We start from the raw sequence: 8,790 nt of genomic DNA, 5'->3' as shown, positions 1-8,790 counted from the left end.
TATTGCTGATGAAAATGCTAGGTTGAAGACATTGCTTGAAACAGGGATGTATAAAAGTTTGAAAGGACATCAGACACTTTGTGATGTCCTCAAAAAGCAAATTCTGAACCGAAACCCTAGGAAAGAGGGTGTTGGGTTCGAGAGGAAAATGAATGCTGATGGTTCCTACTGGAAGCCTGAGCAGTATCCCAAAACCACATGGGTTGTTGCAAAGGAACCTTCAGTGGATCCATCCACTTTATCTGGCTTTACCTGTGCTAATCCTATTATCATTGATGAATCCTTTGATGCAAACTATAAACTGTTCAAAAATCAGAATGGTGAAGTGTTTGCCAGGTATATTGGTACTAACTGCAGGAATGGACCAGCTATGAAGAAGATCTGGGTTCCCAAAAACTGTCTTGAGAATCTTCCTGTGAACGTGATCATGACACCACCAGGGGAGAAGACAAACCCCAGACCTAAGGCGTCATATGGTTCAACGGCTTCATACAGATATAGGACTCACCTGAGTCACCCTAACACCAATGTTTTGCAGGGAAATCGTACTCAAACTTATGAATATGAGTGTGTGTCTTCAAACCACTATGTTCATAGGACTAAGAACTTTTCTGCTTATTCATATGAGTATCATTCATCTCCTGCAAGGCTATTTGCTAGGGATTCAAAGCCGAAGTTCTCAAATGCTACACTTAGACTCATTGCTTCTAAGCCACCCCTGAAGATGTGGGTGGTGAAGAAGAATAAACTCTCTTTTGCAGATTGTGGTCTCCAGCTAGCAATCAAAGGCGTCCGATACTATTGCTGGGGACCTAAAACACATTAAGGGACGCATGATAAAATAGTCTTACTATATATTTCACATGTGAATTGCTACCTGTCATACTATAAGTTCTAACCTTGATCTAGGCTGTGATAATCCTTGTGTGCGTCAAATGCTTATGCTTCACAACACACTTTGTGAAGCCTATCCTCCTAACTGCACTGTAGGGTATGACACCTCATGCTTCAGAGTGGATTATGGACAGCGGATGCACTAATCATATGACTGGTGATCGAAGTCTTCTCATGGACTCAACCTTACGTCCATCAGACAAGAGTCACATCACATTTGCTGACACTGGTAAAAGCAAGGTATTGGGTCTAGGTAGAGTTGCAATCTCAAAGGATCAACACATGGATAAAGTGATGCTTGTTGGATCCCTTGGGTTCAACTTAATGTCAGTCTCAATGCTTTGTGACTTGAACATGATTGTGATATTCGGAAAATATCGTTGCCTTGTACTAATGGAATCTGACAAGTCTCTAGTCTTTGAAGGGTATAGGAAAGATGATCTATACATGGTAGATTTCTCAGCAGGTCCACAGCTTCCCGTATGTCTTCTTGCAAAAGCTTCAGAATGCTAGCTCTGGCATCGAAGGCTGGGGCATGCTGGCATGAGAAACTTACACACACTCATCAAGAAGAAGCATGTCATAGGCATTGACGGTGTCAAGGTCAAGAAGGATCATTTGTGTGGTGCCTGCGAAGCTAGAAAAATGACTAGGGTGAAGCACCCCTCAAAGACAATCATGACGACATCTCAACCCTTCGAGCTGTTACACATGGACTTATTTGGCCCTACTCACTACTCTACCCTCACAACAACATCTTGTCTCTATGGCTTCGTCATTGTTGATGACTACTCAAGATATACATGGGTGCACATAATTCTCTACAAGACTGAAGTGCAAGATGTCTTCAGACGCTTCACAGTGGGACAATGAGAAGAAGAAGAAGAAGAGCAAGGAATATGATTCTGATGACAAGAAGAAGAAGAAATCCTCAAAATCTTCTTCGAAGTCTTCTTCCAAGTCTTCATCACATAAGAAGAGCTCATCTGGCAAGGCTCGTGCTTTTGTTGGCAAGGAAATGGATTCAGAGGAGGAGTCTGCTTTTGAGGAGGTGGAGGTGGAGTCTGGAGAAGAGTCCGACCCTGACGTTGCAAGTCTAGCTCTAGCCACGGCCTATGTTGCCAAGTCCATCTTCAACACTGAAGACACTGACTTCCACACCAACGCTGAAGCTGATGACATGGACGATCCTGCTCCCACCTACTGCTTCATGGCACGCGGTGCCAAGGTAAAATCACGCGATGCTTACTTTCAAACATCAAGTGAAGATGACTCTGATTGTGAATCAAAACCCAGCTACAAAACACTTGCTAAAATTGCTACTGAACAACAAAGGGCTATGGAACATACTCAAAAACTGTTAGACAAAAGCGATGACCTGTTGGACGCGGAAATGACACATTCACAGTCCTTAGTTGAAGATATAAAAAATCTTCATGCTAAGTATCAAGAACTTGAAAGTCTTCATGAGACGCTCTCAACCACTTATGAAAAGCTCTCCTATGATTATCTTCAAAGGAAGCAAGAGCTTGAGAAATTGAAAGCGAATCATGAAGATCTTCAAAAAGAGAATGAGTCACTTCTCGCTCAACAGATCAGTTCTGCTCAGGATGAATTTGAACCACCATGTTTAAAATGCATTGAGCGTGATAACGCTGCCTCTGTTGCTGAATGTTCCACTGCTGCTGCTGTTGCTCTGTCTTCAACTACTGATGTGGTAACTAACCCCTCTGCTGAGGATACCACTACTATTGCTGATGAAAATGCTAGGTTGAAGACATTGCTTGAAACAGGGATGTACAAAAGTCTGAAAGGGCATCAGACACTGTGCGATGTCCTCAAAAAGCAGATTCTGAACCGAAACCCTAGGAAAGAGGGTGTTGGGTTCGAGAGGAAAATGAATGCTGATGGTTCCTACTGGAAGCCTGAGCAGTATCCCAAAACCAAAACCACATGGGTTGCTGCAAAGGAACCTTCAGTGGATCCATCCACTCTATCTGGATTTACCTGTGCTAATCCTATTACCATTGATGAATCCTTTGATGCAAACTATAAACTGTTCAAAAATCAAAATCGTGAAGTGTTTGCCAGGTATTGGTACTAACTGCAGGAATGGACCTCCAATGAAGAAGATCTGGGTTCCTAAAAGCTGTCTTGAGAATCTTCCTGTGAATGTGGTCATGACACCACCAGGGAAGAAGACAAACCCCAGACCAAAGGCGTCACATGGTCCAACGGCTTCATACGGAAACAGGACTCACTTGAGTCACCCTAACGCCAATGTTTTGCAGGGAAATCATACTCAGACTCATGAATATGATCATGTGTCTTCAAACCGCTATGTTCATAGAACTAAGAACTTTTCTGCTTATTCACATGAGTATCATTCATCTCCTGCAAGGCTATTTGCTAGGGCTTCAAAGCCGAAATTCTCAGATGCTGCACTTAGACTCATTGCTTCTAAGCCACCCCTAAAAATGTGGGTGGTGAAGAAGAACTAACTCTCTTTTGCAGAACATGGTCTCCAGCCAGCAATCAAAGGCGTCCGATATTATTGCTGGGGACCTAAAACATAAAGGGACGCATGATAAAATGACTTACTATGTATTCCACATATGAATCTCTTATCTGTCATACTGTGTGTTCTAATCTTGATCTAAGCTGTGATAATCCTAGTGTGCATCAAATGCTTATGCTTCACAACATACCTTGTGAAGCCTATCCTCCTAACTGCACTGTAGGGCATGTCACCAAAAGCTTCAGAATGGATTATTGACAGCGGATGCACTAATCATATGACTGGTGATCGAAGTCTTCTCATGGACTCAACCTTACGTCCATCCGGCAAGAGTCAAATCACATTTGCTGACACTGGTAAAGGCAAGGTATTGGGTCTAGGTAGAGTTGCAATCTCAAAGGATCAACACATGGATAAAGTGATGCTTGTTGAATCCCTTGGATTCAACTTAATGTCTGTCTCAATGCTTTGTGACTTAAACAAGATTGTGATATTTGGAAAATATCGTTGCCTTGTACTAATGGAATATGACAAGTCTCTAGTCTTTGAAGGGTATAGGAAAGGAGATCTATACATGGTAGATTTCTCAGCAGGTCCACAACTTGCCGTATGTCTTGTTGCAAAAGCTTCAGAATGCTGGCTCTGGCATTGAAGGCTGGGGCATGCAGGCATGAGGAACTTACACACTCTCATCAAGAAGAAGCATGTCATAGGCATCGAAGGTGTCAAGTTCAAGAAATATCATTTGTGTGGTGCCTGCGAAGCTGGAAAGATGACGAGGGCCAAGCACCCCTCGAAGACAATCATGGCAACATCACAACCCTTCGAGCTGTTGCACATGGACTTATTTGGCCCTACTCACTACTCCACCCTCACAACAACGGCGTGTCTCTATGGCTTCGTCATTGTTGATGACTACTCAAGATATACATGGGTGCACATAATTCTCTACAAGACTGAAGTACAAGATGTCTTCAGACGATTCGCCAATCGAGCAATGAACAACTATGGCGTCAAGATCGAGCATATCAGAAGTGATAATTGCACTGAATTCAAGAACACCGTCCTTGATCTTTATCTGGATACAATGGGAATCACTCATGAGTTTTCTGCTCCGTACACACCTCAGCAAAATGGCATTGTTGAGCGCAAGAACAGAACCCTCATTGAGATGGCTCGAATAATGCTCGACGAGTACAAGACACCAAGAAAGTTCTGGCCTGAAGCTATTAATACAGCTTGTCACATCATCAACCGTGTCTACATCCATAAGCTTCTGGGCAAAACATCCTATGAGCTCCTTACTAGAAAGAAGGCAAATGTCGGCTACTTCAGAGTCTTTGGTGCTAGGTGCTGGATCAAGGATCCCCATCACAAGTCAAAGTTTGAACCCAAAGCTCACGAAGGCTTCATGCTTGGCTATGGAAAGGATTCGCACTCCTACAGAGTCTTCAACCTCTTCCACTACAAAATCGTTGAAACAGTGGATGTGCGATTTGATGAAACCAATGGTTCACAACGAGAGCTCCTGCCAAGCACACTAGATGAAGCTCCTCCAAGCGAATCTATCAAGCTGATGGGAACTGGTGAAATCATGCCCTCTAAAGCACAGCCTAAAGAGGAACTTATCATTTCTGCACCAAACCAACCTGAAGACAATGCTCAGACCGAAGACAATCATTCCAATGATGACAATGATCAGCATGAGCAAGGTCTTCGTCCAGTTCACCCTCGTGTTGCAAATGAAGTACAAATTGAGAAGATAATTGATAGCATCAACGCACTTGGTCCGCTTACTCAATCGAGAGCAACACAGTTAGCAAATTTCTATGGGCATTTTTCATTTGTATCAATATCTGAACCCAAGAAAGTTGCTGAAGCCTTTATGGAACCTGAATGGATTCAAGCCATGCAAGAAGAACTTCAACAGTTCAAGCTGAATAATGTTTGGGAACTTGTCAAGCGACCTGACCCTCGCAAGCATAACATTATTGGAACGAAATGGATATATCGAAACAAGCAAGATGAGCATGGTCAAGTCGTCAGAAACAAAGCACGTCTTGTGGCTCAAGGATATACTCAAGTTGAAGGAATTAACTTCGATGAAACATTTGCTCCTGTTGCTAGGCTTGAAGCAATTCGCATACTGCTAGCCTATGCTAATCATCACAACATCTTGCTATATCAAATGGATGTGAAGAGTGCATTTCTCAATGGCAAGATTGAAGAAGAAGTATATGTCGCTCAACCACCTGGCTTTGAAGATCCAAAACATCCTGATATGGTGTACAAGCTAAACAAAGCACTGTATGGCCTCAAACAAGCTCCTTGCGCATGGTATGATACAATCAAAGACTTCCTGAAGAGCAAAGGCTTCAAACCAGGATCCCTCGATCCCACACTCTTCACAAAGACATATGATGGCGAACTGTTTGTGTGCCAAATATATGTGGATGACATTATCTTCGGCTGCAGCAACCAGAAGTACAGTGATGAGTTTGGATACATGATGCAAGAGCAATATCAGATGTCCATGATGGGAGAACTGAAGTTCTTCCTTGGTCTTCAAATTCGTCAGCAAAGCAATGGCATCTTCATATCTCAAGAAAAATACCTCAAAGATTGTCTAAAGAAGTTTGGAATGGAAGACTGCAAAGGTTATATGACGCCAATGTCAGCCAAATACCACCTTGGTCCCGACGACAATGGTAAAGAGTTCGATCAAAAGGTATATCGCTCCATGATTGGTTCTTTACTTTATCTATGTGCATCTAGGCCAGATATTATGCTTAGTGTTTGCATGTGTGCTCGATTCCAAGCAGCACTAAAGGAATCACATCACTTAGCTGTGAAGCAAATTCTTCGATATTTGGCTTACACCCCAACACTCGGATTATGGTATCCCAAGGGCTCAAAATTCGATTTGGTTGGACTCTCGGATGCTGATTATGTTGGTGACAAGGTGGATCGCAAGTCTACATCTGGCACATGTCATTTTCTTGGTCGATCACTTGTCTGTTGGTCTTCAAAGAAGCAGAATTGTGTATCACTCTCAACTGCTGAATCTGAATACATTGCTGCTGGTTCCTGTTGTGCTCAGCTTCTATGGATGAAGCAAACTCTCAAGGATTATGGCATCAACCTGAAACAAGTACCTCTCTTCTGCGACAACAAGAGTGCCATCAAGATTGCCAACAATCCAGTCCAACACTCGAAGACAAAGCACATTGAAATTCGTCATCACTTTCTTAGAGATCATGTCATGAAGAAATATATCGATATCATTCACGTCAACACTGAAGAGCAACTTGCAGATATCTTCACAAAGCCCTTGGATGAGAAAAGGTTTTGCAAGTTACGGTGTGAGCTAAATATCTTGGAATCCTCTAATGTCTTGTGATCAGGCACACATCCTAACACTTATGCATGTTGATGACTTAGATGTGCAACACACAAAGTAATGTATATCTTCAATCAATGAAGACTTACACTCTGAGTGTGAATACATTAACATGGAATTTGACTTCGGAGCGCCACGATAATTGTGCGGCGTGTCTGGGTCTAATACTTCCTATACAGTGGGTAACGCCACCACCAAATTTCTCTGTTTGAAGTGTTTCACTCATGGCGTTATTTTTGCAAAGACTTCGCATTTGGTTTGTCTTCAATTTCAATTTATCTTCATGATTTTCTGCGCTATGATGATTTGATTGCATATATATATATATATACTAGTGTTCTGTCCTCTACAGCATTCACTTATAGCTATGTCTTCAAGTTGAATCTCTTGAACTAAGTGAATGTGATCGGACCCTAACCTCTCTATGCTTACTATCTCAAACTCTATCTGTCCAAATCATATGCATTCTATTGAAACTGTCGAATGTCCTCTCTGCATCCTTGTCAGCAGAAGACACAGAGACAAACATCAAGTCCTATTTAAATGATTCATCTTTATTGTCGATATCCGGAGAAGCCGGAACAACCATCCGACAAACTTGGCGGGCGTGGGAACATGGGACAATTCTAAATATGTTGCATGCTTGCCACGTGTCCCACGGATGTGAACAGACAGGGCACCTGCGTAATTGCGCTGTGCCGTACACCTACTTATAAATACGTGTCCCCTGCGGTAAAGAAATCCTTCTTCCACCTCTCCACCTCGTCAAAACCCTAACGCCACCGCTAGCTCTCGACGACGCCGACGACGAAGCGCTTAGCTGTCACGACTTCTCCGACGCTGTCCTCACGCCGGCCGCGGACATCGTCCTCTCCGCCGTCGCCGTAGGTGTCCTCCGTCGCCAAGTTAGGGCATGGTGGACTGAACTGCTTGGTCTCCTATTCATCCCATCTAGCAGTTCTTCGTGCGGTAATTATAACTCTATTTTTACCACCTTTTTGATCTTCATAGATTCATCCTATTCACCGAAAGTGGTTTCTACCTACTCAATGTTAGATTTATTTTGTCTGCATCTCATAATGCCTAGTATATTCACTTAGATTTCCTATCTAGTTTGATTCCTCACTTGTACTTATTCACGGATTGGTACAAATCTGGAACCGACTCTCAACATATAAGTGAATGTCTTCGCAACATGAGGTCAATGTCTTCAACTGATTTATCTTAAAAATCTTCTGAGAATGCATATGACCTCTTCCCCTTCCCTCGCATCTCTAATGCTGTCACAGGTACATGTCTGTGGGAGAATCCCTTGGTTCTCATAGTCTGCATTCGTTTGGAGAATACTTACAGCATCATATCAATTCTCCTGAAGCCAGTTCCTGCTTGACCAGCAAGCAAAAGTCTCTGAAGCCTTTGAACATATTGAAGCCATTCAGTTTGAAGTTCATGGCTGCAGAAAAATCAGCAAGGAAGGGTGGTAGACAACGCTGAGAAGGAACTTCCAAAGATCTTCCTGATGACCTAGCAGAGCTCTACAAGACAGATCCTGAAGAGACATATCATCAGCGCAAGACACGAATCCAATGGATTCGACGCTATTGGGCTGACGAGTGGTTCAAGTACAAGTTCGTAACCAAGGAATATGCAGAGAAGAATGCAATCAAGAGTCCTTGGGGCGATATTCTCTATCGAGGTCTTCAACCCAAGAACAGAGCTGAAGCTATTGCACAAGATTTCTATCCTTGCATGGTCCATGGACCTCAGCCTGAGAATGCCGATCCCACATCATTACTCTGGTGTCGTGACGACAATCTCTTCAAGCGCAATTTTCAGTATGCTAAGGCTTCAGCAAAGGAAAACAAGAAGTCATGGGGATTAGACTTCAATCCTGGCCCCTCTGCTCCCCGTGATGATGGCACACGTGAAGCTGAAGAAAACAGAATTGGCCCCTTTGCAAACCATGATGGCCTCATCT

This window comes from Triticum dicoccoides, chromosome 3B, assembly GCF_002162155.2.
Source record: "Triticum dicoccoides isolate Atlit2015 ecotype Zavitan chromosome 3B, WEW_v2.0, whole genome shotgun sequence".
Lineage (NCBI taxonomy): Eukaryota > Viridiplantae > Streptophyta > Magnoliopsida > Poales > Poaceae > Triticum > Triticum dicoccoides.
Note: the sequence above shows the minus strand (reverse complement) of the source record.